The sequence below is a fragment of the Hemitrygon akajei genome, chromosome 11 (assembly GCF_048418815.1).
Source record: "Hemitrygon akajei chromosome 11, sHemAka1.3, whole genome shotgun sequence".
Taxonomy (NCBI): Eukaryota; Metazoa; Chordata; class Chondrichthyes; order Myliobatiformes; family Dasyatidae; genus Hemitrygon; species Hemitrygon akajei.
The window spans coordinates 115,878,146-115,901,244 of record NC_133134.1 but is presented as its reverse complement, the minus strand read 5'-3'; the positions used below and the strand labels follow the sequence as shown (position 1 = coordinate 115,901,244).

At 47.3% G+C, this 23,099-nt stretch overlaps 1 protein-coding gene across 5 annotated transcripts in view; it reads left to right on the top strand.

Annotated features, from left to right (window-relative positions):
• The first annotated feature begins 464 nt into the window (after positions 1 to 464).
• The window catches only part of pltp (phospholipid transfer protein), a 91,099-nt gene continuing 68,464 nt past the window's right edge, over positions 465 to 23,099 (top strand). The window contains exons 1-2 of one of the 5 annotated variants that reach the window (XM_073061565.1): positions 11,888 to 12,025; positions 12,659 to 12,778. The gene's annotated coding sequence lies outside the window, so the exon portion shown is untranslated. Of the gene's footprint in view, positions 583 to 11,647; positions 11,755 to 11,887; positions 12,026 to 12,460; positions 12,779 to 23,099 lie in introns of those variants that run through there. The other 4 variants (XM_073061567.1, XM_073061568.1, XM_073061566.1 and 1 more) reach the window with 4 other exon arrangements.

Genomic DNA, 23,099 nt, shown 5'->3' with positions numbered 1-23,099 from the left:
TCATCCCCTCCGCCATCAGGTTTATGAACGGTCCATGAACCCATGAACACTACCTTGCCATTCCTCTTCTGCACTATTTGTTTATTTTTATTGTGACTTAATGTAATTCTTGATGTAATGCCATGCAGAGCTACTGGAAACAACAAATTGAATGACATGCTGTCTATCAGTGATAATAAATCTGATTCTGATTCCCTTTATCTTCACCGTGATCACCTGCTCTTTGTCCTTGCTTGCTGATCTTCCACACTTCAGCTGACACCCCATCCAAAGAATAGCCCTCCTAGCAAAACTGTACTGCTTTTATACTCATTCCTGTCCTCTGGATTGAGTGGGTTTGCATTTGTGCATCACTGCCTACAGAGGCCAGCCACAGAAACCACAGGAATGAGGAGACGTTCTCACATTCCCGGATGAGCTCCACCTTCTAATGCTGTTTCTTCATTTTCAAAACATAACTGCAAGTGGAGCAAGAAACTGACAGCTTCCTCAGTGTGGAACTCCTGACTGCGACATTCCTGGAAATCCTTTAATCACCGAAGACAATCAAACTCCAGACATCACCAGGAATTCCATTGGCTGGTGAGTGCAGAGTATAAAAGGGGGCCTGTCAGTGTGTAATACCAATGGAACAGCTAGTTCCCTTTAACATTATTTGTCTGAGCTATTTGTGGTTCTCCTTTTGTGAGAAACAGTTTGGCATCTTCACTGCCATACCTGCAGTTCATGCCTCAGCATAACCGAGCGCTGGGCTCATGTCGCACTCCGAAGTTTAAATGCTACTCCAGGCTGACACTCCAGTGCGCTGCTGAGAAGTGCAAGTGCGATGGAAGGTCCCATCTCTGCCCTGTACAGCTGTGAACAAGACCATCCTGCCTCCTCTCAAATAAAGCCCAGGTTTCATTTGCCTTCCTGATAGCTCACTCAGCCAGCATACTAATTTGTGTCTTTAATGGACAAAGGCTTGTAGATCCTTCTGTGCAGCTTCTGTCAGGGACTACCATTTAGAACAGCTCTTCAAGAAAAATACTAATGGACTGATAAATAGGAGCCCATTGATGTAATTCCAAGCAGCATTTGATAAGAAACCAGTAAAACTGCATAAGGCAAAGTCTTAAGAGGTTTGTGGTAACTTAGTAGCATAGATGGGGGACTAGTTACAGACTGAAAAAGGAAAGAGGGGAAACCGGCCATTTTCAAGTTAGCATACTGGAACTAGTGGAGCACTCAGATGGGTTCTATGTTAGTGATTTGGACAGAGATGAAATGTAATTGCAAAGTATCCAGTTTACTGGCACTACAAAGATGGATGGGCGAACACATTGTGAGGAGGATAGACGGTTTGTTAAGGGGTATTAAGGAGCTAAGTACGTAGTCAAAAGTCTGGCAGGTAGATTGTAATGTGTGGACTGTGGGATTATCTGCTTTGAGTGAAGGAGTAGACAAATAATTATTCGAATTGGGTTCTGATAGGAACTGGGAAATAAGCTGCATTCTCCCATCAACAATTTTAGTGGAAGAATGGAGACAGAGATGACTATGGATGCTGGAATCTCATGAAACAAACAATTCTCTGGAGTAGCTCAATGGTTTCTACCTGAAACATGGACAATTCCTCTTCTCCCACAGAGGCTGCTTGACCTGCTGAGTTCCTCCAGCAAATTGCTTGCTCTTTTGGAGGAAGGCCTTTGCCTTGGGACGGTTCACTCTGAATCTCAATTTAGATTCTGCAGCTCTCTCCCTAATAGCACTGTGGGAGGACCTTCACCTTGTTGGAATTCTTTACGGAAATAACAGGCAGGACAGACAAAATGGATGTTATTTACTTGGATTTTCAAAGGGTCTTTGCCGCACATGAGCTAAACAAGTTAAGAGCCCTGGTATTACAGGAAAGATCCTTGCATGGATAGAAGATTGGCTAACTGGCAGGAGGCAAGGATTAGGAATAAAGGGGATCTTTTCTGGTTGGCTGCCAGTGACTAATAATGTTCCGCAGGGGTTGGGTCTGTGTCTGTGGGACTGCTCCCATGCCTTATGCTCTTATGATTGCACAAATTCAGGAAGGCATCTCACCACTACCTTCTCCAGGATAATTAAGTAGTAAGTACTGGCAACAAATCACAGATCCCAGAACTGATCAAAACTGATCCTGACCCTTACTCCAAAGCCAATGCACAATCATTAAATAAATTGGAAGCAGAGAATTCAATTAAGTTGAGTGGAAGCAGTGAGATTAAGTATCCCGAGGGCAACTTTGCACAGGAGATGAACAGCGTGGGAAGATCTAAAGGCTCATTGAGAACTACAATTATACATATATAGAACTGACAGTGCCAATATATAGGTCATTTTAAAAACTGGTCTGGATTTTTTGCTTTAAATAAAACCACAAATCAGTGCTCTTGGCCATTAATCACAACCTGAGTTGATCGCAGCTCAACTAGAAGAGGCAGGGTGTGGCCAGAGCATTGAGAGCAAGTAACTATGTCATTCTTCAATGGCTATTTCATCCCTTGCAAACAGTATTCCACATAGTCAAATAGTCCTCCTGGCAGGAGTGCACATCAGTTCAAGATCACCAGCTGAAGGTCACAGGAAGAGGTAAGGAGAATTTTCCTTGTGGATAAACAAAAATAGAGTCTTACATTACTGTAGCATCCCCTACATCCCTTTGGGACTTCCTGAAACAATTTTATAGCCAACGGAGTTCTTCCCACGAGCAGTAGTGTTTTGATCATTACTTTCTTTTAAACACTGATTGAAGGATAAATATTATGTGGATTTCCAGAATAACTCCCCTGGACTTCTGATATATAGAACTTCCACACCTGAGAGCTCGGACAGAGCCTCATCTTGACCAAATGCCTTTAATGATCTTCTGAACCTTCTGAACCAGAGACAGATGTACATTTCAGAAATGGGTTACGATGTTCTAGGCACCTGATCATTCACTCATTCAATCAGACCACGGCTGGAGGCTAAATGCTGGAGGCAGCCTGTTCTGGGATTGGAGGAGTAACTATATGTGTGAGTGGGTGGGTAGGTGGGTGGATGGGAGTGAATAAAGGGGCTTGTTTTGCTGTTGTTTTATTGCTGTTGTTCTATCAAATATTGTGGGTATGTTATGTTGGCAGTAGAACATGTGGGCTGTCCCCAGCACATCCTTAGGTTGTGTTGGCTGTTAATGCAAACAACACATTTCACTGTAAGTTTCAATGTGATAAATAAATCTGAATCTGTATTACTGTGGGAAAGGATAAGGATCTAGACAGATGATGGTGGGAATGAGGTGGGTGAGAGGTGACATGTCAAGAGAAGGAACTTCATACAGCAGATCCAAGCTGAATCCCAATTCCTTGTTTTTAATGCAATCCTCTTGATTCTCTTCCACAACCTCAGAAGTCTGTTAGCAAAAATTGGGACACTTGTCCGGATCTGGGTATGGGATTTGGTATTGGTTTTTTATTGTCTTGTGTACCAAGTAGTGAAAAGCTTGTCTTCCAAACTGTTCATACAGGTCGGATCATTACACAGTGCATTGAGATAGAACAAGGTAAAACAATCACAATGCACTGTAAAAACAATAAGGTAAAATAATGATGATAATAATAATAACAAAAACAATATACAATAATAATGCAGTATAAAGTATAAAGGCTACTAAAAAAGTGCAGAGCAGGTAAACAAAGTGCAAGATCAGAACAAGGTAGAGTGTGAGGTCAAGCATCCCTCTTATTGTACGAGAGGTTCATTTAAAAGTCTGAGAACAGTAGGGTAGAAGTTGTCCTTGAGCCTGGTAGTACACACTATCACTGACCTGGAGTATGTGAACAATGTGGAGCAGGATGTGTGGAAAGGAACCTACCGTGTGAAAGGTGAGGAGGTGTACTCCTGCTTGAGATTGTAGAAAGCTGCTGCTTCCCTCCCAGATGAAAGGTCTCAACTCAGATGTTCCTGTGAACTGATCCGCTAGATCAGTTTGGTTTTTTTTGCTCTTCCTTCCCCCTCATCCTGTTATTCCAGTTAATTTAGTCCCAGCACGAGTGAATTTAGTTGTCTTCAGTAGCTGCTTGTTACTGACAGGAATGCAACTGCAGGATAAGCTTCTCTTTCTCTGGTAATGCTGTAGAGCTGGCATATCGGAGTGTCTCAGCAGATTCACCCACCCTTCACTCCCCTTCCTTGCCGTGCACCAGCTCCTGAATTAGAGATCGAGCATAGAAATGTTGCCCAGCAGTGGTAGTACTGTCTCCCTGGAGCACAGCTGTACCCTAGCTGTAGTGGAACTTACATCAAAACACCAAAACTGTAGAAATGGACTCCAGCAAATGGAAAACAATTTGTCAGTACCCAACTTAAGGAAGGAATTGGCAATGTTGATAGTACTATGCAATTTGATCCAATATTGAATCAAATTGCAGCAGTAATAGAACTGTTCATCATAATGATGGAATTGATTTGTTTCGGTTTATGTCAAATGTTCCAGCTGGTGGTGTAGTGGCATCAGCACTGGACTTCAAGACAGATGGTCCTGAGTTCAAATCCAGCCCAGTTCCAACCTGGGCAGCAGCAATATCTGCACGGAAGAAAGGCCTGTATTGTAAAAAAATACTGCTTATAACAATGATTAGTGAGGCACAGAGAGATCTGTATTTACTGACAAGTACCTTTATTGTTTAAACAAACAAATACGTGAATTCCTACACTAAATACCTTGTGTGTACACTCGCTAGGTACCCCTGACTCTCCTGAATAGTCAAAGAATAGCAAAGCTATTACCCCGGCAAGGGAGTTTACGTTGGCCAGGCATTTCTTGTTGTCCCAATTCACTCACCACGTGTTTCACGCAGGGTTATTCACGCTTGTATCTGCAATGGTTATTCTTCGAAGTTACCGCTACCAGCACACACAAAGCATCCACTTTTATATCCATCTTATACCCTTATCAACTCAAATATTGCATTCCAGTGTCATTGGCCACAGGCCATGTGTCTGTCCTTTAACTCCTTGTTACTGGCTCTGCTCCAAGCCAGCATCCATTTATTGCCCTCTCCTCACCAAGTGACAGTCGATAATTTATGGCTTTTTGTTCTCAATCAGCAATGAGCTTGACTCACTTCAGGTAGGCATCAACCCTAATGTTCACAAACTTGCATGTTAAAGCCAACCAAAGAACATTTCACAAATAACTTCCTATTTGGAAATTATCTCCAGTCCAGCAGATTACCTGAAGAATCATTGTGTCTTCTTTAATACATTGATCAAGCCTAGCTCGTCAAGCTCAGAAAATGGAGAATAGAGTGTCTTCACAAAATGGCAGCCTCCATCCCCAAGCACACAGCAAGAACAAAGACAATTAGTCTGTCTGCTTCCACTGTCCTTGATTCATCTGAATTCACTGATATATAGATTGTCATTCTTTCTGGCCAGCACCTAGCAATCTACTTCTGTATCTTGGCATGAAAACCCTATGGTCCATGAGGTCACAAAGTCAGACTCAACTTAATGACTGAACAACAAACCAAGATTCACTGAAAAGCTTGTTTAGTATGCTGTTCCTACAAATCAGATCTTTACTCAGTGTATTGAGGTAGAACAAGCTAAAACAGTAATAATGCAGAATAAAGTATAACAGCTACAGAGAAATTGGTGCAGGTAAACAACAAATTGCAACATAATAATGAGGTAGATTGTGAGATCATGAGTTTATCTTATTGGGCAAGAGGTCTGATAAGCTGTCCTTGAGCCTGGTGGTACAAGCTTTTGTATCTTCTGACTGATGGAATTACCGAAGTAACAGAAGAATGGTATTGACTATAATAATGTGGGAAAATATCTCAGCCTTAGTAGAACTATACTCCAATTGGGGTGGAAGGACAACCTGCCAACAGTTAGAACCTTCCACGGTAAATGTAGAACCTAATCCCAAGTGATGGTAATCTTCAAAATAAAAGTTTCCACCCCAGTGACACAGGAACCCAAGCAATCGTAGAGCAGTAACCTTGCAAAGGTGCAACTAGAGTTTCAAAGTGTGGAAGCAGACCTCTCGGCCCCTATCGGCCCAAGCGATCCTGCAGATGCTGGAAATCCTGAGCAACACACATAAACTGGTGGGGGAACTCTTGAAGTTGGCAAGATGGCACCAGCGACCAACAGTGCCATTTCGCAGACAGCTCACAAGACTACTAGATACTCTAACAGATGTATTTCTTCTTCTAAGCTGTGATTGCTTCAGTCACTAGCCTGTAATTTTCCTTTTAAGGATGTTCATTAGAACCAACTAAATGATCTGGTGCTTTTGCATCTCCTGGGAGATTCGGTGAACTAGACTCGAGAGTACAGGTATGGCCAGGGTAGCTATTGCTAGTGGTGGATGCTGTGTTGAGGCCTGATGGCGGAAGAAAAACCCGTGGTTGATCCATTACTCCGCGCTGATGGTGGATGAAAACCCATGGTGGCTCTATTACTCCACGCTGATGGCCAAAGAAGAACTCATGGGCAGCTCCATTACTCCGCGCTGACGGTGGAAAAAGAACCCGGGGTGGGCTCCATTACTCCGCCCCAATTAAAGTGGCAAGCAATTTTAAAATCATTGAGGATAAGAGTGGAAAATGAGCAGGTGTTCAGTGATGTCTGCCTGCATTCACCAGAGCTCCCTCTCTTCTCACTACTACCGCTGGGCAGGAAGTGCAGGAGTCTTGGTCCCACGCCACCAGTTTAGGAACAGTTATTGCCCTGCAGTCATCGGGCTCCTGGACTGCCCTGAGCGCTGAACGGGCTCCACAGCTGTGGACTCCACAGTTCACATACATTTTTATTTACTTCTTTGTACCATTTGTGCAATTTTATCAAGACGTCAAGGTGAAGGGCAAACAGGTTTTTATCTCATTACCCCGCGAGGTTTACTCACCTCAGTGCTGAACTGTCTGCAGCTGTGGCCTGCTGCCATCATCTCCTGGACCAGCTTTACTCACCTCAGCACTGAACTGGTTCTGTGGCTGTGGACTCATTTTCAGGGACTCTTGGTTAATGTTCTGCGTGTCATTTGTTTACTTTGTTAATCGTTTGCACAATTTACTTTTTTTTCTCACTTTGGGTGTTTGCTGGTCTTAGTCTTGAGGTGATTTTCATGGATTCTGTTGTGTTTCTTTGTTTTGTGGTTGCCTGTAAGAAGACGAATCTCAAGGTTGTGTATGGTATACATACTCCAATAATAAATGTACTTTGAACTTTGAACTACTGTGTGTCAGGCCACATCTATGGACGGAATGACGAGTTTTGGGCCGAGGCCCTTCAATGTCGACTGCTCATTATTGATGCTGCCTGACCTGCTGAGATCCTCCAGCTTTTGAGTGTGTTTCTTGACCCACTGACTCAGTGCTGACCATTAAGCATCTGCTTACACTAATCCTGTTTTATTCTCTCCATAATCCCAACAATTCCCCCCAGTCTCAAATTCTATCGCTGTCCTAGGGACAATCTACAGCAGCAAATTCACACAAACAAGCCCCCCCCCAACCTTCTTTCACCCACTTTCACCCCCATCCCCATCTGGCTTCTGTCCACCCACTACACAAGGTTCCTTCCAACCCCTAATCTGGTTCCATATGCCGTTCATCTTTCCCCTTATAGTTCACATTTTCACCTCCTTTACTTATTAGAATCCAGCTCTGATAGCACTTTGTGTTCCCTCTGCTCTCCCATCTTCACATTGTCCATCCCTCCACCTTGTTCCATCTGTTTTTCCCCTTCCCCCTTTCTCTCTCTTTGTTTGCCTCCATCTATCATTTGCCAGCACCAGCTTTGCCCACCTCCTTACCTGGCACTACCCATATGCTATCTCACACCCCTCAGTCCACCAGTCACCTGGGAAACAATACTCGCTACTCCCCTTCTCCTCCTTATACTGACCATCTCACCACCCCCCAACTCTCAGTCCTGATGTGAGATTTTGACTCAAAATGTCAGCAATTCCTTCTCTCCCACAGATGCTGCTCAACCCGCTGAGTTCTCCCAGCAGATTGTTTGTAGCTCCAGATTCCAGCATCTGTGGTCTCTTGCATCAGCCAGTTAACGTATAGAGCCTGCTGTGGGAGGTATTGGAGCACCCGGAGGAACCCCATTCTAGTGTCCCCTTCCAGTCAACTTTGACCAACTCCTCTTATGCCGCAGTAATTCCCTTTACTCCACTGTAATACTGATACATCTCACAGTTGAAGCTGGGTTGCTGGAGCTGTGAGATAGTGGTCTATTCTCTGCGCCACTGAAGGTGATGAAACTATTGTCTTCTCTATCACAGAAGGCAGCAGTGGCCATGTTGTTATATTTGAAGGGATCAAGGCAAGGGGATGGAAGGAACTGGGTGCTGAACTGAACAGCAACCATGATCACGTTCAATAATGGAGGAAGTCTGACGGGCCAGGCAGTCTATTCTGCTCCCATTTTTATGTTTTGTTAAAGGATTATAATACTTCCAAACCAAACGGTAAGCCCAAAAATGGGGAAAATTTCAGAATGGCAATTAAACTGCACAATTGAAAGTGGAAGAGCTGTACTCCAGCAGTGCTGGAACTCTTATCCAGTCATGCATATCTCTCTCTCTGAACAGCAATTGCACCAGATCAACACACGCAAAATGCTGGAGGAAATCATCAGGTCAGGCAGCGTCTATGGAAATGAATAAACAGCTGACATTTCAGGCCGAGACCCTTCTTCAGGACTGCATTTCTAGCATCTGCGGACTTCCTCGTGTTAACAATTAAACGATCTCTGCAGCTTTGAAACGGTCGCTCAGCTGTATCAGAGCAGCAATGAAAATGTGCCCTCCCATCATGTCAAAATGTTTAGAGGAGGTACAGGAGCCTGAAGACCCATTCCGGTACAGTTTCTTCCCTCCACCATCAGAATTCTAAACAGTCTGTGCACTCATCAACACTATCTCATTATTTCTCTCTTACAGTATTTATTTTGTAATTTATAGTAATTTTTATACTTCTGAATTGTATTGATGCTGCAAAGCAACAAACTTCATGTTGTATAAGCGATAATAAACTTGATTCTGATTCTGAATGAAGGTAAATCAGTAACCCAGTAACAGTTGGAATTCTGGTAGGACTGTACAGCAGTAACAGTGGAATTGCACAGATTCTGAGCAACTGAAGAACTGTAGCCCAGCAACAGTCAAACTTGTGACAAAGGAGCTTTGGTTTGAAGCAATAACTCTATTTTTCTTCCCACAGATGTGTCCTGACTGCTGAGTATTTCCAGCACTTTCTGGTTTTACTTTAAACGAAACCAGCATCAGCATAGAGGTACATCAGGTAGATCAATACCAGTGATCTATTCTGCAAACTCCACTTTAAATACACCCAATGACTTGGCCGCTACAGCTGTTTGTGGCAATGAATTCACAGATTCACCACCCTCCATCTGAAGAAATTCCTTCTCATCATCATTTTAAAGGGGCATCTTCCCATCGTTGAGTGTAAGGTTGTTGCAGCAACACTACTCAACCAGCCATTCTATCTCACTTCTGTACGCGTCCTCTACACCATCTGAGATTCTGCCAACAACAGTTGTGTCTTTGGTGAATTCGTAGGTGGTGTTTGCACTGTGGCTAGCCACACAGTCACGGGTGTAGAGGGTGTAGGGCAGTAGACTAAACACGCATCCTTGAGGTGTGCCGGTGTACCTGAGCCAGCTCCGGTGGAGGGGCCTCCTTGTCCTTGTACCTGGTGCCATACTCCAGGAACAGGCACTATTCCAAGCTCCATTATGACAAGCCATTTTCAAGAAGACAGGGATATTGCTTCAAGCCTCCTTGAAAACATAACATAACATCTTCATTGTCTCTGAGAAATCCCTGGTCTACGCCACTGAAATTGGAGTGGGTGGAGGTGGTGAGACACACATTTGGGAAAGGACCTTGAGCATTGAGTCTGCATATTGGAGGACAGCAGAAAGAGTGAGTGACATTCCAAACCACCCTCCCATCCACCTCCCTATTAAGCAACACCTCTCCCACCTGTGACAGAATCTGTCACCCATCAGTCACTTCAAAACCTGCAGAACTGGGGGAGAAGCAAGTTGCCCTCAGATCTGGAGGAACTCCAAACTGCACTTCAGCAATTGTAGAACAGTACCTCACAGTGAGAGAGGAGTCCCTCAGAGATGGTGGAAATATGCTGAGGCAATCATACAGTTGGACACTTGCAGTAGAAAACTGGTGGTCAGCATGCCTAGAAATTTACCTCAGCAATGGTAGAACCTATCCCATCAATAGAGAACTCCATTTTTCAATGTTAGAACCATACCCTTTTAAATGAGCAAACTGTGCGTCAGCAAGTGTAGAATTTTATCCCTGCTTTGGTGAACTTGGACCTTACAACAGTAAAGCTGTAATGTTAAAACACCTATGGTAGAACCTTCATACCCTTCATACCCTTCCCACCCATGTACCTATCCAATTTTCTCTTGTGTTACAACTGAACCTGCTTCTACCATTTCCACAACAGCGAGTTCTACATTCGCATTGCTCTCAGATTCCCCATAAATATTTCACCTTCACCCTAAATTGATGATATGCAAAATTCTGAAAGGTATAGATGGGTAAATGCAAGCAGGTTGGGCGAGATTATAACTCAGGTCATGGGTTAAGGGTGAAAGATGAAAAGTCTAAGGGGAACATAAGGGGTAACTTCTTACTCAGAGGGTTGTGAGGGTGTGGAATGGGCTGCCAGTGCAAGTGGTGCATGTGAGCTCATTTTCAATGTTTGAGAGAGGTCTGGATGGATACATGGATGGGAGGGTTATAGAGGGCTATAGTCCTGCTGCAGGCCGAAGGAAATGGGTATCAAAATGGTTTGGCCTGGACTAGATAGACCAAGGGAACTGTTTCTGTGCTGTGCTTTTCTATGACTCCACAAGAACGGTCAGACTGGTTCAAGCTGCCAGAAAGGTGAGAGTAACTCAAATAACCATGCATTCCAACAGTGTTGTGCCGAAGAGCATCTCTGAACAACATGCCAAACCTTGAAGTGGATTGGCTACAGCAGCAGAGACCATGAGCATACACAATAGATGCAGGGCTTATACAGGCAACATGTATGATTTGAGGTGAGATTGGACAGGTAGCTGCAGTGCATACAGACAGCTGGCACTGTACGGGTGCCATTAGTCTACTGCTGCTCCCCAACTGCACCATATTAACCACAAGTCTACACAAAGCCATTCTCAGTGAAGGTCAGCATCAGACAAGGCAGCCCAACACTTCTCTCCATCACTGTCAAAGGGTCAGTGTAGGTGGGCATTATTGACAGTGTCAACACAAACAACAGATGGAGGAACTCGGCAGATCAGGCAGCATCTACAGAGGGAGATGGATAGACATTTCAGTCAGAGACCCTTTGTCAGACCTGGAACGAAAGGGGGCAGAAGCCTGACTAAGTCAGGGGGTGGGAAGCACAGCTGGCATCTCATCATTGTCCTTCGTGCCCTCTTCGCCAACCACCTACATTCCTCTTCACCTGTCACCCGCGAGCTTGTGCTCCTCTCCTCCCCCCCCCCCCCCCCACCTCCTTATTCTGGCTTCTGCCCCCTTCCTCTCCAGTCCCGATGAAGGGTCTCGGCCTAGAACGTCGACTGTTTGTTCCCTTCCATGGATGCCGTCTGACCAGCATCTGCAGTATCTCTTGTGAGTGTCAAGTCCGTACGTTGAGCCTGTGCAGGGGCAAGGCTTGTAAACTCGCTGGACAGGTACGCGAGTCGCATTGTTTACTCCGTTCCCAAACTCAGTTGTTTATCTGCTCAGCTGGGAGCCCGGTGTACAATGTACGTCAGGCACAGTGTGTACTGTCAGTACGCACGCAGACAGAGCGGAAGAAAAACATTACCTACCGACAGGCCTTCATGTGTACAAGTCTGTATACATACAGACTGATCTCTGTGTACGTATGTGGGTCCCTGTGTGTACGGCCAGAGCTGAGAGCTCACAACCACAGCCCAAGATGTACAATACAGCTGACTGGTGAGACACTGATGCGTGTGAGACCAACAGAGAGAAAGTGAACGCTCTCTCGTTGAAGTAATGAGGACAGCTTGCTTTTGGATTAGTGAGGGAGGGAGAGAAGTACATGAGAAACAGTGTGAGCGGGCGGGGGCAGGGCTGGGTTGTTTGGGGAGAGGGCCACTTTCGATGCTCCGGTTGCTGGGGAAGGATACCGACGCTGGACGGGGGAGGCTGGCTGGTCCCGGCCATGAGGGATGGCAGAGCGCATCCTGTAATCCAGCTTTTCAGTTACAGCTTTTGTTGACGTGCTCTGCGGCCGAGCCTCCCACGGAGCACTCTGTGTGAACTGGCGTAGATCACTGCTGTACTGCTGGGTGGCGGTATTCAGGAGAACAATTGGCCTTTTCATACTGTCAGTAGTCTCCCAGTCGATGTTGCACTCCACGGTCCCAGTGAACTGTTTACGGGAAAAATGGGTTGATTTGATGTCATTGGTTCTGACAAGCGGAGAGAGAGGGGAGGACGGGGAGGGGAGTCACATGTCACCAAACAGCTGAGGTTAGCGAACCTCTGGCCAAAACTGGGGAGGGGGGAGTGATCAGGGATTTCCAGTACGTGGAAATAATAGAATCATTCCCTGCTGCCCACAAGCTGTGACGCCTGAATAAGCAATTGCCTCACAACGGACCCTCCCGAAGGAGAGAAGCGACTGACACTGCTCCCCGGGATAAGAAAGACTGTCTAACCCATTCTTCGGCAGCTTTGTGCAGGGTGAGTTTGCGTTGATGGCAGGTGGTACGGCGGGTGAGGGATTGAATGAAAATTGCAGGCTGAGATCACACGGAGCGAACACTCCCCTTGGCCAGGGGCCGGGACCCCAGGGTTCCCGGGTCAGCTGGCCCGGGCTCAGCACGGACTGGTGAAGGTGTCGACACGCACTTTGAGGGTGGCACACAGCGGGACAATGTGTTCACATTTGTGTAAGGCGTCCAAACAATTCGTTCACGGTTCTATAATACATTGGAAGGGAGAAGGATACAGCAGCTTAACATTGACTCGGGAAAGAGAGAATTGGTTTACACTGACCCGGGACATACAGTACCCGCTTTACACTGACCCGATACAGGGACTACCCGATTTACACTGACCCGGGACAGAGAGTACCCTGGTTTACACTGACCCAGGACAGGGAGTACCCGGTTTACACTGACCCGGGACAGGGAGTACCGGCTTTACACTGACCCGGGACAGAGAGTACCCGCTTTACACTGACCCGGGACAGGGAGTACCCGCTTTACACTGACCCGGGACAGAGAGTACCCGCTTTACACTGACCCGGGACAGGGAGTACCCGCTTTACACTGACCCGGGACAGAGAGTACCCGCTTTACACTGACCCGGGACAGAGAGTACCCGCTTTACACTGACCCGGGACAGGGAGTACCCGCTTTACACTGACCCGGGACAGGGAGTACCCGGTTTACACTGACCCAGGACAGAGAGTACCCGCTTTACACTGACCCGGGACAGAGAGTACCCTGGTTTACACTGACCCGGGACAGAGAGTACCCACTTTACACTGACCCAGGACAGGGAATACCTGGTTTACACTGACTTGGGACAGGGAGTACCCGCTTTACACTGACCCGGGACAGGGAGTACCCGGTTTACACTGACCCGGGACAGGGAGTACCCGGTTTACACTGACCCAGGACAGAGAGTACCCGCTTTACACTGACCCGGGACAGAGAGTACCGGCTTTACACTGACCCGGGACAGGGAGTACCCGCTTTACACTGACCCGGGACAGAGAGTACCCGGTTTACACTGACCCGGGACAGGGAGTACCCGCTTTACACTGACCCGGGACAGGGAGTACCCGGTTTACACTGACCCAGGACAGAGAGTACCCGCTTTACACTGACCCGGGACAGGGAGTACCCGCTTTACACTGACCCGGGACAGGGAGTACCCGCTTTACACCGATCCGGGACAGGGAGTACCCGGTTTACACTGACCCGGGACAGAGAGTACCGGCTTTACACCGACCCGGGACAGAGAGTACCCGCTTTACACTGACCCGGGACAGAGAGTACCCGCTTTACACTGACCCTGGACAGGGAGTACCCGGTTTACACTGACCCGGGACTGGGAGTACCCGGTTTACACTGACACGGGACAGGGGGTGCCTGGTTTACACTGACCCGGGACAGGGGGTACCGGCTTTACACTGACCCGGGACAGGGAGTACCCGCTTTACACTGACCCGGGACAGTGAGTACCCGGTTTACACCGATCCGGGACTGGGAGTACCCGGTTTACACTGATCCGGGACTGGGAGTACCCGGTTTACACTGACCCGGGACAGAGAGTACCCGGTTTACACTGACCCGGGACAGGGAGTACCTGGTTTTACACTGACCCGGGACAGGGGGTACCCGGTTTACACTGACCCGGGACAGAGAGTACCCTGGTTTACACTGACCCGGGACAGGGAGTACCCGGTTTACACTGACCCGGGACAGAGAGTACCTGGTTTACACTGACCCAGGACAGGGGGTACCCGGTTTACACTGACCCGGGACAGGGGGTACCTGGTTTACACTGACCCGGGACAGAGGGTACCCTGGTTTACACTGACCCGGGACAGAGAGTACCTGGTTTACACTGACCCAGGACAGGGGGTACCCGGTTTACACTGACCCGGGACAGGGAGTACCCGGTTTACACTGACCCGGGACAGAGAGTACCTGGTTTACACTGACCCGGGACAGGGGGTACCAGGTTTACACTGACCCGGGACAGGGAGTACCCGCTTTACACTGACCCGGGACAGGGAGTACCCGGTTTACACTGACCCAGGACAGGGAGTACCGGCTTTACACTGACCCTGGACAGAGAGTACCCTGGTTTACACTGACCCGGGACAGAGAGTACCCGATTTACACTGACCCGGGACAGGGAGTACCCGGTTTACACTGACCCGGGACAGAGAGTACCCGGTTTACACTGACCCGGGACAGAGAGTACCCGCTTTACACTGACCCGGGACAGAGAGTACCCGATTTACACTGACCCGGGACAGGGAGTACCCGGTTTACACTGACCCGGGACAGGGAGTACCCGGTTTACACTGACCCAGGACAGAGAGTACCCGCTTTACACTGACCCGGGACAGAGAGTACCGGCTTTACACTGACCCGGGACAGGGAGTACCCGCTTTACACTGACCCGGGACAGAGAGTACCCGGTTTACACTGACCCGGGACAGGGAGTACCCGCTTTACACTGACCCGGGACAGGGAGTACCCGGTTTACACTGACCCAGGACAGAGAGTACCCGCTTTACACTGACCCGGGACAGGGAGTACCCGCTTTACACTGACCCGGGACAGGGAGTACCCGGTTTACACTGACCCGGGACAGGGAGTACCCGCTTTACACCGATCCGGGACAGGGAGTACCCGGTTTACACTGACCCGGGACAGAGAGTACCGGCTTTACACCGACCCGGGACAGAGAGTACCCGCTTTACACTGACCCGGGACAGAGAGTACCCGCTTTACACTGACCCTGGACAGGGAGTACCCGGTTTACACTGACCCGGGACTGGGAGTACCCGGTTTACACTGACACGGGACAGGGGGTGCCTGGTTTACACTGACCCGGGACAGGGGGGTACCGGCTTTACACTGACCCGGGACAGGGAGTACCCGCTTTACACTGACCCGGGACAGTGAGTACCCGGTTTACACCGATCCGGGACTGGGAGTACCCGGTTTACACTGATCCGGGACTGGGAGTACCCGGTTTACACTGACCCGGGACTGGGAGTACCCGGTTTACACTGACCCGGGACTGGGAGTACCCGGTTTACACTGACCCGGGACAGAGAGTACCCGGTTTACACTGACCCGGGACAGGGAGTACCTGGTTTTACACTGACCCGGGACAGGGGGTACCCGGTTTACACTGACCCGGGACAGAGAGTACCCTGGTTTACACTGACCCGGGACAGGGAGTACCCGGTTTACACTGACCCGGGACAGAGAGTACCTGGTTTACACTGACCCAGGACAGGGGGTACCCGGTTTACACTGACCCGGGACAGGGGGTACCTGGTTTACACTGACCCGGGACAGAGGGTACCCTGGTTTACACTGACCCGGGACAGAGAGTACCTGGTTTACACTGACCCAGGACAGGGGGTACCCGGTTTACACTGACCCGGGACAGGGAGTACCCGGTTTACACTGACCCGGGACAGAGAGTACCTGGTTTACACTGACCCGGGACAGGGGGTACCAGGTTTACACTGACCCGGGACAGGGAGTACCCGCTTTACACTGACCCGGGACAGGGAGTACCCGGTTTACACTGACCCAGGACAGGGAGTACCGGCTTTACACTGACCCTGGACAGAGAGTACCCTGGTTTACACTGACCCGGGACAGAGAGTACCCGATTTACACTGACCCGGGACAGGGAGTACCCGGTTTACACTGACCCGGGACAGAGAGTACCCGGTTTACACTGACCCGGGACAGAGAGTACCCGCTTTACACTGACCCGGGACAGAGAGTACCCGATTTACACTGACCCGGGACAGGGAGTACCCGGTTTACACTGACCCGGGACAGGGAGTACCGGCTTTACACTGACCCGGGACAGGGAGTACCCGGTTTACACTGACCCGGGACAGGGAGTACCGGCTTTACACTGACCCGGGACAGAGAGTACCCTGGTTTACACTGACCCGGGACAGAGAGTACCCGGTTTACACTGACCCGGGACAGGGAGTACCCTGGTTTACACTGACCCGGGACAGGGAGTACCCTGGTTTACACCGATCCGGGACAGAGAGTACCCGCTTTACACTGACCCGGGACAGAGAGTACCCGCTTTACACTGACCCGGGACAGAGAGTACCCGCTTTACACCGACCCGGGACAGGGAGTACCGGCTTTACACTGACCCGGGACAGAGAGTACCCGCTTTACACTGACCCGGGACAGGGAGTACCCGGTTTACACTGACCCGGGACAGAGAGTACCCGCTTTACACTGACCCGGGACAGGGAGTACCCGCTTTACACTGACCCGGGACAGGGAGTACCCGGTTTACACTGACCCGGGACAGAGAGTACCCGGTTTACACTGACCCGGGACAGGGAGTACCCGGTTTATACAATAGACAATAGACAGTAGGAGCAGGAGTAGGCCATTCGGCCCTTCTAGCCAGCAGCACCATTCACTGTGATCATGGCTGATCATACACAATCAGTACCCCATTCCTGTCCTCTCCCCATATCCCTTGACCCCACTATCTATAAGAGTTCTATCTAACTCTTTCTTGAAAGCATCCAGAGACTTGGCCTCCACTGCCTTCTGGGGCAGAGCATTCCACATATCCACCACTCTCTGGGTGAAAAAGCTTTTCCACATCTCTGTTCTAAATGACCTACCTCTTATTCTTAAACCGTGGCCTCTAGTTCTTGACTCACCCATCAACGGGAACATGCTTCCTGCCTCCAGCGTGTCCAATCCCTTAATAATCTTATATGTTTCAATCAGATCCCCTCTCATCCTTCTAAATTCCAGTGTATACAAGCCCAGTCGCTCCAATCTTTCAACATATGACAGTCCCGCCATTCCGGGAATTAACCTTGTGAACCTATGCTGCACTCCCTCAATAGCAAGAATGTCCTTCCTCAAATTTGGAGACCAAAACTGCACACAATACTCCAGATGGGGTCTCACCAGGGCCCTGTACAGCTGCAGAAGGACCTCTTTACTCCTATACTCAATTCCTCTTGTTATAAAGGCCAGCATGCCATTAGCTTTCTTCATTGCCTACTGTATCTGCATGCTTGCTTTCATTGACTGATGTACAAGAACATCTACATCTCGTTGTACTTCCCCTTTTCCTAACTTGACTCCATTTAGATAGTAATCTGCCTTCCTGTTCTTGCCACCAAAGTGGATAACCTCACATTTATCCACATTAAACTGCATCTGCCATACATTTGCCCACTCACCTAGCCTGTCCAAGTCATCCCTGCATTCTCATAACATCCTCCTGACATTTCACACTACCACCCAGCTTTGTGTCATCGGCAAATTTGCTAATGTTACTTTAAATCCCTTCACCTAAATCATTAACGTATATTGTAAACAGCTGCGGTCCCAGCACTGAACCTTGCGGTACCCCACTGGTCACAGCCTGCCATTCCGAAAGGGACCCGTTAATCGCTACTCTTTGTTTCCTGTCAGCCAGCCAATTTTCAATCCATGTCAGTACTCTGCCCCCAATACCATGTGCCCTAATTTTGCCCACTAATCTCCTATGTGGGACTTTATCAAAAGCTTTCTGGAAGTCCAGGTACACTACATCCACTGGTTCTCCCTTGTCCATTTTCATAGTTACATCCTCAAAAAACTCCAGAAGATTAGTCAAGCATGATTTTCCCTTTGGAAATCCATGCTGACTCGGACTGATCCTTCTACTGCTATCCAAATGTGTCGTAATTTCCTCTTTTATAATTGACTCCAGCATCTTTCCCACTACTGACGTCAGGCTAACCGGTCTATAATTCCCTGTTTTCTCTCTCCCTCCTTTCTTGAAAAGTGGGACAACATTAGCCACCCTCTAATCTGCAGGAACTGATCCTGTATCTATAGAACATTGGAAAATGATTACCAATGTGTCCACGATTTCTAGAGCCACCTCTAAGTAACCTGGGATGCAGACCATCAGGTCCCGGGGACTTATCAGCCTTCAGACTCAACAGTCTATCCAACACCGTTTCTTGCCTAATATAAATTTCCTTCAGTTCATCCTTTACCCTAGTTCCTTTGGCCACTATTACATCTGGGAGATTGTGTCTTCCCTAGTGAAGACAGATCCAAAGTACCTGTTCAACTCATCTGCCATTTCCTAGTTCCCCATAATAAATTCATCCGTTTCTGTCTTCAATGGCCCAATTTTTGTCTTCACTATTTTTTTGCTTTTCACATACCTAAAGAAGCTTTTACTATCCTCCTTTATATTCTTGGCTAGTTTACCTTCGTACCTCATTTTTTCTTGGCGTATTGCCTTTTTTGTTATCTTCTGTTGCTCTTTAAAAGCTTCCCAGTACTGCAGCTTCCTGCTCATCGTTGCTATGTTATACTTCTTCTCTTTTATTTTTATACTGCCTTTTACTTCCCTCGTCAGCCACGGCCGCCCCTTACTCCTGTTACGTAACTGGGTTAACAGACCAGCAGAAATGGAAGGATACGTTGTGGTACTGTAACTAAAGGTGTTTATTAGTAAACTAAGTAATACAGTATCAAAAATGCAGATATACATATAAAACGGGTTAGCAATAATAAAAACAGAAGTGTAGGAATAATAATCAACAATAATAAACAAGCTCTATCAAAGTCAGGGGTAAATGAATTGTCATAGAAGAATATAAAATTCAGTTCAGTTCGTGCTGAGGTAGTTGTTGTGTTGCAATTGTTGGAGAGAGAGAGAGCGAGCAAGAGATTGAGCAGCTGCAGCAGGAAAACCTTCTGTTGTCTTCTTGTTCCGTCAAACCGTTGTGGTCATTCGGATATGACCCCTCCGTTCTCGGCTAGACCGCTCTTCCGCGGTGGACTAGTCACTCTGGCATGAGTGGACACACACACACAAGCCCCCACTGGCCCTGCCGTCACACTGTGAGCTTTATTGACCGGACCGATCTCCTGATTCGGTCCTCAAAACCCCCACCTTCCTGTGGGTGCACAACACTCAGTCAGTGTCCACTGGTGTGTCTGAGGGGTGTCTCCCCACACCTGTCTTTTATCCCCACTGATGGGGTATCAGCCATCCATCAACTCAAAATGACCATTTCCTTCAAATCAGGCCACTCCTGCTGTCTCCTTAGGAATGTTAACGAGCAAAGTAACGTCCTTGCAGTGAAAGGTAAACAATCCAGGAAGACGTCATAATACATAAATCAACCGTCTCTCTCTCTCTCTCTCTTATCTGTAGCAGATTCTCTACCTCTGTTCTTCATCTCTCTCTCTCATTAGCAGCATAGTTCCCGGGGGGGGGGGGGGGGGGGGGGGGGGGGTTAACTCTGGACCCCATTTCCATCAGGTCTGTTCAGCACTCATAACACCCCCATCCTTCAAGGAATTTTCACCAGGGTGAAAATTAACTAGTAAGGCACATTACAGAGTCTAATATAATACAGAAGTGGTCATTAACTACAAGAATAACACAGATATACTCTCAAATTAACACCTGGATAAACAATCAGCAATTACATTGTCACTCCCCTTTACATGTTGTATTTTAATATCGAATTCTTGTAACAACAGACTCCAACTTAATAACCGTCTATTTTTATTCTTCATGTTAGTCAAAAATACCAAGGGATTGTGATCAATATAAACGATTAATGGTCTCTGTGCCAAACAAATGTAGACCTCAAAATGCTGTATCACCAGGATAAGTGCCAGTAATTCTTTTTCTACGTGGAATTAATTCTAAGCTTAGGTGTATATTACAAAGTGTGAACCAATACATGTGTGATTATAATGTAGTACATTACAGAAGTTTGTGCAAATACTAATCTCTATTTTACTTTTAAACTTAACATTCAATCAATCAATCTACCATGATATTGTCCTTATCTTTCACATGCTTCATCTAAAAAAAAGTCAAATTCCTGCAAAACCAGATTCTGTTATTCAAAGTGGCATTTGGTCAACGCTTGCCTCTTTTCCACTTAACTCTCACGTGGTTAGCTGGCTCACCAGCTTGGAATAGGCCTTCACAGGGGCTAGCTTATCACTAATGTTTTCCAAACTAAGCTCATTTGCTGAACTTCCACACCACTCGTTAATTTTAAGCAGGTCATTAATTTTATCTTCAGGATCTTTAATTCTATTAGTTTCCAGTTTAACACCTGCAGGTGATCCCTCTTGGTCAAAACAACACTTCAAGTTCTGTCTCCCCAAATCACATACTTGAACAACATCACCAAGTTGTTTATCTTTAAATTTCAAAACAAACTGTAATTGATTCGCAGGCACCTTGTTACCAGACCACTGACACTTCAGCATGGTTACTACTTCTAAAACCAATCCAGACTTTAAATTTTCTTTATTCAAAAGTTTAGGAACAATACTTTTCTCTTTTCCTTCAATAAAATTCACATCACCAGCTTTCATCTCATCACTAACTTTTAACACACGTGACTGAGAATCCTCACTTTCCACTGGTGCCAGGGTTAACCCTTTCTTCACTGAACCAAGTCCATCTGACCCAAAAGGACTGCATTCCTTTTCAACTAAGTCAGACCCCTCAGACTTTTCCTGAGCTTCAACATTAGGTTCAGTACCCTGTGCATCCACAGGCACTTTCACAACCTGAACACAGGCCAACGCGACATCTGCCTCTCCTAGGCTTTCAATACCAGACCCCTTTTCAAATTCCAAGTTCCCCGATCCTCCCAATTACTCTCTGGGCAACTCCCATTCGGAGTAAACTCAACCTTGCGGGTTAAGACAACCTCATCTGCTAACCCAGCAGACTCCCTCAAGGTAGCGGCATCCTTTTCATCTAGGACTGCCCTTACATCATTGGGAACACACTTAAATTCTTCAACTACAACCAGCTCTTTCAAGCTATATAAATCATCAGTGTCCAACCCTGGACCTTCTAACTGCCCCATCTGTTTCTCATCTTGGCTCTGTGCCTCCATAACCTCCTTCCTCACTAATGGTAAATCCACCTCCTCTCCTTTACTCTCCTTAACCCCACTATCCTCTTTCTCCTCATCCGGTAACCCCTTCTGAAACAAGGCTGGTAAAAACTTCTCAGCTAAATCAATGCCGGACTCATTTAAATTGGTTCCTGTCTCTGCCGCCTTTCTAGACACGCTGCGAGTTACTGCGCAGGCGGGATTAATCTTGGAATTTATGGGCGGGTCCTCAGCACTTACAGGCTTGCTTGTCAGCTTCACTGCTGAATACACATCCCCACCTGCCAAATCGTTACCAAGTAGGACATCCACACCGTCCATCAGTAGTTCCAACCGCACCCCTATTTCGACTGGTCCAGATACCAGGTCACATTTCAGAAAGATCTTGCGCAAAGGTATGGCCTCAGTCCCTTTTCCGATACCTTTTAACACATTTACCTCCCCAGTCTCGGTCTCAGCACTGAAGTATAACACCTTCCTTAATATCAATGTCTGACCAGCCCTAGTATCTCTCCAGATCCGCACTGGAACTGGGGTTTCTCCCTCCTTCACAGATACCATCCCCTCTGAAATAAACTTCTCACGCCCCTCTTGAGCTCTATCTAACCTCCCTTGCCTTCCTCATCGGTCTGCTGACCGGCTCAATGCAACCATTCATGGTTGTCATCTTTCCCTTTCCTGTCTCCTTCTTCGGAGCAAAGCACTTAGATGCTATGTGACCAGCTTTCCCACAATTATAACACGTAAAGCTGGGAACCTCCTTGCCAGCCTGCTTTTCCTTCTCCTTGTCTTTTCCACTAGTTCCCGGCTTAATCTCTGACTTAGCCGGTGGGCTTTCTCTACCGTCCCTATTACCCCTCTGGTAGCTCTTATTTGGGGGAAACTTTATCTTATGGGTTAAGACATATTCATCTGCTAGCTTGGCAGATTCTGATATGGACTTATTCTTCTTCTCATTCAGGTATGTCCGGATATTATCCGAAACACAACCTTTAAATTCTTCGATCAGAATCAACTCTCTTAGGTGGTAGGAATCCTCCTCCACCCCTTCTGCAGCACACCAGCGGTCAAAGTACACACATGTCTCATATGCAAACTCTGTGAACGTCTGATTCCACTGTTTCCTTAAGTCCCTGAACTTTTGTCTATACACTTCGGGTACCAGCTCATAGGCCCGAAGGATAGCCTGTTTTGCTTCCTCATAATCCTCTGGAACCTCCGCAAACAACGCCGCATATGCTCGTTGAGCCTTCCCTTTAAGTACACTTTGTAACAACACCACCCACTTATCTCTAGGCCACTTCTGGTTCGCGGCCATTTTCTCAAAATGCAAGAAGTACCGATCAATGTCCG